This window comes from Syngnathus floridae, chromosome 1 (assembly GCF_059516105.1).
Source record: "Syngnathus floridae isolate MCC-2025c chromosome 1, RoL_Sflo_1.0, whole genome shotgun sequence".
Classification (NCBI taxonomy): domain Eukaryota; kingdom Metazoa; phylum Chordata; class Actinopteri; order Syngnathiformes; family Syngnathidae; genus Syngnathus; species Syngnathus floridae.
Window position 1 is genome coordinate 2,523,636 of NC_142413.1, and position 8,275 is coordinate 2,531,910.

General features: G+C 45.1%; 1 long non-coding RNA gene across 2 annotated transcripts in view; it reads left to right on the forward strand.

Annotated features, from left to right (window-relative positions):
• The window catches only part of LOC148403307 (uncharacterized), a 50,386-nt gene extending 42,192 nt beyond the window's left edge, over window positions 1-8,194 (forward strand). The window contains exon 4 of one of the 2 annotated variants that reach the window (XR_015856101.1): window positions 6,651-8,194. This is a non-coding gene — a long non-coding RNA (uncharacterized LOC148403307). Of the gene's footprint in view, window positions 1-2,760; window positions 2,881-6,650 lie in introns of those variants that run through there. The other variant, XR_015856127.1, reaches the window with a different exon arrangement.
• Window positions 8,195-8,275: the final 81 nt, after the last annotated feature.

The window sequence follows — 8,275 nt, forward strand, 5'->3', positions numbered from 1 at the left end:
AGCAAGAGAGAGAGTGAGGGTGGGTGGAGGGAGTGGCTAGTTGACAGGTATGCAGTCGCCACAGTGGATTGGAGGATCTGCTTCTAGATGGGTCGGGTTAACGGGAAGAAGGAAAGGTACTTCTCATTATCAGAGAGAGAGAGAGAGAGAGAGACCTCCCTGTCTCTTTCTCTCGCTCTCTCACCGTGACCCCGCATCTCCCAACATGACGCATTTTCCCCCCCAAGGCATTAATTTCATGCACTTATACTCAAGCAACAGGTGAGGTGGGGTGAGTCCGTTTTATTGATACAGATTGGATTTCATATACGAAGAAAACATAAAAACAGAATTAAAAGGGAGCTGAATAAAATGACGAAAGAACGTACAGCGCACCAAAAAGATTTTGTCAATCTTTTAAATTTAAAAAATGATTGCAAAAGTATCATTTGAGGGAGACTTTTTGTCTCCTTCCAGCTGTGCAGCATAATCGCTAAATGCTGTTTCACCATGTTTTTCTTTTTTTTGGGGGGGGGAACTCTTGCTTTCAACGATTGCCCAGAGTCTGCAGACTTCCGAGTCCCACTTGGTTTAGATTCAATCGGAAGGTCTTCATCTGTATATTTCTGATCCTAATATTGGGACAAATCCACTCACGGTAAGCAGTGAACATTCAGATATTTTCTCTCAATTTCAAACATTAGATATTCCAAACACTTTTTTATTTTATTTACAGTACGTCTCCGTATTGTAACAAGAGTATTTCATTTCCCCGTCAATCTATTTGGAATGAAAAGGTGTCCGGTTCACCGTCCCAACTACAACCAGTACTTCTTTGGTCACAAAATCAACAATTGAAAGTGTCACAACTCTGGCACCGAGTCTGCGTTTTATAGCCGAGTATTGCTGCTTCCACTATATTCACGCTCGAGAGACGATGATATTCCTGCGCAGCCGCTCTGTTTTCTCGGCTCTCGCATGCTTAGCGCTCTCGACACAAAAAAAAAAGGGCCAGGCGGCAAAACAGAGTCTGAGCGGCTACAACGTGCATGTTATGTTTTGGTTGACGAGCTCATCTTTATTGTCTTGCTTTGAGGTGAGCTGTTTTTTTTTTTTTTTATCTTCTGGGTGTTGCCCGGCTTATAAATCCGTCAACACTGGCGCATACGCCCGAACGTTAAACAGTGGCCGTGATGTCGGCCGGATGCTCATCTGTGTGCTTGCGATCTTTACGGTAGCGAAAGCACACGCGGCGTCCATTAAAAATACTTCTGTCATGCGTCTCGCCGCGGAACGAGCCAAGAACAAGCTTGCGGAAAGGCATCGTAGATCCGGCAAACGTGCAAACTGCCAACCAAATGATCATTAACCGGACCGTTGCGTTTGTCAAAGCGGAAAGCGCGAGGGCCAAATAGGACGCGTACCTCCGCACGATTGTTGACGTGCGCTCCCCGACTGACACGACATGAAGGGACATGCGAGAGGTTAATGCAGATTTGATTTGAGTTGGGAAAAAAAAAAAAAAGATTCTGACATCATGACCAGAGACAGGAACATCCTGGTGAAGGGAAGATGACATAAGAGGAAATGAAAGGAGAAGAAGAAGATGTGTGTACGGTTTTTCTTCTTGGGTTATTTCGAGCAGCAGGCCTCCAGAGGCCCATCCCAAATTAGGGTAAAGGTCGACCATGTCACTCCAAGCTAACGTCCAGCTTACTTTGACATTTTGTTTTTATTGTTGTTGGAGTTGAAAATTACAAACGAAGAATTTTTTGGGGCGGGGGGCAGCATTGAAGTCGTCATTGCCGCAAATTGCATCCCCCAAAATATTCTTTTTGCCAAAGGGGTGCGGTTGGAGCGGGGGCGGCTTAGAATCGACCCGCCGCCAATGGCGCGGCCCACTAAGTCGGCTAAAACGAATGCGAGCGAAAGGAAGAGAGAGAGAGGCAGCGAGGCTGGCAGCCAACGAGGACAAGCCTGGAAAGAATGGAGCCGCTTCCACACTGGAGCTGCGGCGCCATATCGCAGTGAAACAAATTGAGATTAGCTTTCGGTGAGCCGCCGAGGAGAAAAGCGGGATGGAGCAAGAAGTGCGGCCTGGAGATTGGAGCCTGAAAAGTGCTTATTATTATTCGGGAGAGGAATCTTCTCCTTTGGACTAGATTTTTTTGTTGTTGTCAACACATACTTGTTTTTTTTTTTGTTTTTTTTTATATAGCAAAACCTTAATGAGTACTCAATTGTCTGATTTATACCAGGACGGGGCAACTGCCAGCAAGCCCGCTTAATGATGAATAAAAAACTACTAGCAAAAAAAAATAAATCTGTAAATGTGCAAATCTGAACTGCAAAATTGACTGCAGTTTTAAGTTGTCATAGCAGCATTCACCACTAGATGGCAGATGTGTTTTAGTTGCAATGTGACATGCAGGACAACTGCAGCATCTTGGTAATTTGACAATTTTGAGTGAGTTGATTCTTGTGGGGGGGGGGGGTACAAAAGGGATTTTCTACTTTTTTTTTTTTTAGCAGTTTTGTGCCGTCATTTTTAGGCAAGTGAGCCAATTGTCTGTGTGCTTTAAAACCTTTGTTGGATTAGCATCGTGCACCTTTTATACATGCAACAAAAATGTGCCATCAAAAATGAAATCAAGTCTGTTTTGTCCATTTTTAAAATGGCAAGATTGAAATAGAGTATGCTGTCCTATGTGTAAGTAAAAATGTAAACGGCCTCCAGCATTTAAGCTGCCCATCCCATATCTAGATTTTTTTTTTCCTCAGTTGAACTCACTTCCCTACCGCAGAGTTCGATCCGGAAGGCAGGCATCGACAATTATCTCTGCAGGACGACACGCCTGCTCGCCGGGAGGCAATCTCTTCCGCATGGCCCGATTGACAGCTGATCTGCCCCGTAAGGCCTACGTGGAAAGTGGCCACTCGAGGCTGACCAGTTTGGCAGCCGAATGTAGCGATCGAACTCCGACCGAGTCAATATCTAATCTCGTTGTTGCTTGTCATCCATGTGTGCCAAATCCTGTGAGGAACACATCAGTCGTTTTTTTTTTGTTTGTTTTTTTTAATAGCATATAGTGTACCTAATGCAGTGGCTCATTCGTCGAGAGGACATAATGGCTAACGAGGAGAGCCTCAAATCACCCGCAATTATTTTGCCCGTAATGACACTGACTTGGATGTGCTCGCCCTTGCGTTGCTGTAAATCTCCGTGGCGAGCCTCTCCGCTTTGCATCCTTCGAGCGGAGTACGAGCGAGGAGCATCTGTCGTCTGACGTCGCACCTTTGAACCCAAAACACATATTGAAGCCTATCTCAGCGTTTGCGCTGTCATGGTTGTCACGCATGCTAGCCGTGTTGCCAGGGCCAGTGTCTTTATTTTCTCGACCTTCTCTTTGCGTATTTTTATGTCGGTCTAACCTTTTGGCTAATGCAGAAAAAAATATGCGATTCTTCTTGCCGTGCTCCTGCGTGAATGTTCGCTGCGGGCGTGTGGATTTAATTAAACCCTGCATAAATGCACGAACACGCGGCAGTGGGACGCCACTCGCGCGACTAATACGGCGAGCCGTGAAATGCGGCGAGGTGCGATCGCGCCGCTCGGCAGCTTGCACTTTTGACAGTGTCTTTGAAATGAAGTCGTTTGCATCAACTAGGGAGCTTCATTTGGATCAGCAGCACCTTCTGAATAGACTTGAATTTTGGGTATTGTTTAAAAAAAAAACCAAGAAATTCTTCTTTGAAGGCAGAGAAGCTTTTTTGGAGTTTCCTTAAGTAGTTTACGCACAATTGTGCTGACAACCAACAATAAAAGTACGATGATCAGTTTTGCTAGTTACCTTGGAAATATGACTTTACTGATTACATGGTGTAAAAAGTAACTTCACGGATTACTTCCTTTTTTTTTTTTTTTTTAAGTTACTTTAAAAGCAACAGCCCTGCTGACTATAAAGAATATTTTTGGTACTTCATCGGCGAGTTGAAGTAAACCGATATTTGCCAAGTCTGATGACGTGACGGGAAAAAATGAGATTAGTTTTGATTGGAAAACATTTTGGAAATAACCGATATCACCGCCCGCCAGCCCGCCGTGTATGATGCGGTCGTTTATCCGCCGGCTGTTTGAGCGTAAGAAGGGTAGTCGTCGCGGTCCTGCGGCCTTGCGTGTGTCCAAGGTCTGCGGTGATTGATGTCCCTCCTCAGGCTTGTGGGCTTTGGGGATGGCACATGTGACCTCTGCAGATGCGAGTACATCAGCAACTCTCGCCCCACCTGGAGGAAGTCTTGCGCGACCTTCTCCTGCAGCGAAAGGACTACCGCGCTTATCTTCCGACTCCTCGACATTATAAAAAATGTCGGACCATCCCGCCCCTATTTATTCATGGCGTCAGAGCAAAACTGTGGATTACTCGGCAAACACAATAAATTCATAGTGGTCCACCTTTTCATTTGAAAGAGGATTTCGGAGAGACAACGTGTGGATGTCCGGGACGACGGCACGAGGATTAGCAGCAAACTGATGAGAACAGCACAGCGCGGTTAAACAAATCAGGGACAAGATGATGCATGCTCTCAGGCGCTCATTGAACGCCTCGCGTCACGTCACACAGCTGTTTTACTCGCGGCTTTATGTCGCCTCGATAAATACTAGCACGGCCGGGCTGTCGTTTTAGCTTACAAATCAAGAGATGAGCACAGGAGCCTCCCTGTTGCCAAGGTGACGTCACAACGGCGAACCGCTATCGTGTTAGCCGTGAGATGTGATGTCGTAACATCAGACAATCTGAAGAGAGGCGTCGATGTGAAATTAGTCACATCTGCGTGCCCAGTGTCGCTCACCCCGCCCCTCCCCCGGGGGGAGAGCTCGTGAGCTGTGACAAATGACTTTACAAGTGATTGGGGTGTGATTATTGATTAAGGGAATGATTGATCCAGTCATTGACCTCTACTTAAAAAAGGTGCTTAAGGTGACAGATAACTGCATTAAGGTCTCCCCGCAAGAATCTGTAGAAGATATCCCGCTTTAGCACCGAAACCTTTGTTTAGGTTTGTCGTGCGTTTGCTCGACATCATCGTTAGGAACACTCCAACGCATGAACATGCATAAAATAAATATTTCACAGTGAATGTGCTTTCTCGAGTGACGAGGAAATTTTTTTTTTTTTTTTTTTTCCCCCCTTTCCATACACATGTATGTGTGAAGAGCATTGTGCTCTTAGCTCTGCTGTCCTGTAATTGCGTTACGGTGCGCGCTCGCGTGTGACGCTTCGGTTTTCATAACACTCGTGTTTTGTTTGTTCTGTGTGTGGGAAATGCGGGGATCCATCACTATGAATTGATTGCTCGCGTACAAACGCATGTGCTTCAAATTTCAAACAATTATGCAAAAACCGTCAATATTTTATTCATTGAACTTGGCATCCATCGACATTTTGTCATCTGCGAAGAAACAACACAGCTTACATTTGCTGCTTACCTTAGCTCGATGTCAATAAAAGCTGGAAGGGTACTGTCTGTGCGTGCTTGTATGCGTGCGACACACACACACACACACACACACACACACACACACGAGTGTGACTTTCCGCCCGGGGGGGGGGCAAAAGTAATGACGTCGACTTCAAAGATACGCCGTCCTCCGATTCTCAACGACTGTAATTACACGCAAGTTTAATTAATGTGGGAACACGGGGGAGGAGGGAAAAAGAGGACGATTAGAGCAGCGCACTCTGAATTTCTTTGCACTGGCAAAAGTCGACTCCCAGGAATCTCTGGCGGATCCCAAATATGCCTTCCACTTTTGCAACTTCTCCATCCATCTGTTCCTTCCGTCTCATTCGTTTTCTTGCTGGCGGTTTTATGCGTCCCTCTCCACCACTCTGCCCGCTCGCCTCTTCATCATATCCACGACACAACAATCAGCCCGGGGCTATTTGCCAGCGATTTGGTGGGATTCTTCCATCGCAAATCCATCCAAAAACAAAAGCCACCGGCAACCACAACTTCTTCATTCATGCAGCGAGTAACGTATAGGTGGTAACTTATATCCTTCAGACCTAGTTTCTCAGTGACAGGCAGCCGAGTGTTATCCGCTTTCAGCCTGACCTTGTTCCGACCGTCATCACACACAGGACTTCAAGATCCAGAACAATTCTGAATAAAAGAGGCTTCAAGTATTTGTTACTTCTGGTTGAAGTTAACTGTCAAATCAGATGAAAACAAATTGCACTTTGTGTATTCAAAACAACCACATTTTGCCCAAGTCTGTGTAGTTTAATGCTAACAAATAATGCTAACAAATGATTCTGGAAGCAACACGTATTTAAACACAAATAATGTAGAAAGCTAGCAAAAGCTGTAGAGGCATACGTTCATTTTTTGTGGGGGTCAAAATGAGTTAACATTACTGCGGCTGCCTGCACGAGTTGTGAAATTATTTGTTTGCATCACACTGCCTCCAAGTGTCCAAAACGAGCATAGCAGGAAAAGCCGCTCAATTGAGGGCAAAACTTTCAACGCCATTCAAGTGTGGCACCAAAAGAAGAAGACCTCCCTTTCAACCTTAGTCGGGTTCATTCAGTCCGGCTCAGAAGATGAGGCATTGGCTGAGGGAGCATAAAAGAAAATACATTCAATGCATTGGCATTTTTTCAAAACAGGAAGCGGAAAATTTACAAGCTGGAGCGTCATTGGCTGAAATGGAAGAGGAGCAAGAGGCGATTAGGAATCGCCACAAACGGACCAAACATTTGTGTCGTCGTTCACCGTGTTGGCTTTTGGGACGCTTGGCGAAGAACACCGCCGCTATCGCCACCAGAGCCAGGACCAGCGACAGGACAGCGACAGCCACCGCCTTCTTCCTGTCCTCCAACTCCTTCTCAAGCGAGACACGTGAACTACTGTCGGCTATCCCCACCACAGACGCCTTCAAGTTCCTGAGATCTGCAATCTCCGGGGACCTGAAGTGGACCGGCCGTCCTCAAGGACTCTGTCCGGAAGAAGGCCCGGCAGAGGTTTTGTACTTTCTCAGACAGCTCAGGAAGTTCAAGCTGCCACAGGAGCTGCTGAAAACCTTCTACACTGCCATCATCCAGTCTATCCTCTGCGCCTCCATCACTGTCTAATTTGGATTGGCCACTAAACAAGACAAGCACAAATTGCAACGGACAATTAGGTCTGCGGAAAAGATAATCAGGACCAACCTCCCACCATTCCAAGACTTGTACCTGTCCTCCAGGACCAGGAAACGCACAAGTGACCTCCCTGGCATTAACAAAAATAATGTCAAATTGAGAATATAAGATTTAATATTGACTTAAACGATAAAGTTCTCGGTAAGAAAAAAAAATCAATCAATCAAATGAAAACAAATCAGATCCAAAGGTCTAACGTCAATGCAGGTGCTTGAGTACAAACACGTTTCTTTTAAGACTAAATTTAAGAATGAAATATTGTACAGGGGAGTATGAGCAATTAATAATTAACATTTCACAGCAATGGCAATTAAGTTGTGGGTAATCTTTCAGAAAAAATACATTGTCTAGCCTCCTGAATATTATTACATTATTGGGATTATTGCAAATTAAGGAGCATGGCAAAAGTTATGTAATTAGATTCTTTTCATAAGATTTCAATCACTGCTGAGTGGCATCGAAGCTCTCACTTAGGGCGTCCAGTCTAGTTCTCTAAAACTGGGAGAAAACAAACGAAGGCGGGTTGTCAAATTCAAGTTTGACAAGTTTGTGCGAAAGAACGCACTTGGAGAAACATGAAATCCAATTTCGAGTGCGGCAACGGCCCAACTGCGGCCAGAATCATTGACAATATGAAGATTGGCCAACGTAGAAACACGGCAAGCTCATGTGTGTCATTTTCACCCTAACTCAAGCAATACTCTTTGTGTTTTTGTCAGTGCCGGAAGGGACCAATTTTATGATTGATTTCTTTTCTTTTTCCAAGAGGCCGCAGGAATGACTGTTTCCAAGTGATTACTTGTATAAATAGCTGCCTGTTGAGTATTTGTTTTGTCAACCAGCCTCTGATGTCAAGAGTCTCAAATACGAGTTTGTTCAGATTTAACAAACGGTCCCAGACAGGCAAGTCTCAAATACGGGTTGGTTCAGATGAATCAAACAGTCCCAGACAGGCGTGCACGAGTGTTCCGAAAAAATTCATTCAAGCAAATCCATTGAGAGTTCATTTAAAAATGTGCCTTTTGTTTTTAAATTGAGCAAAGATTTGCGGTAGAATGAACCGAGCCGTCGAGTTGCCACGGTTTGAATCA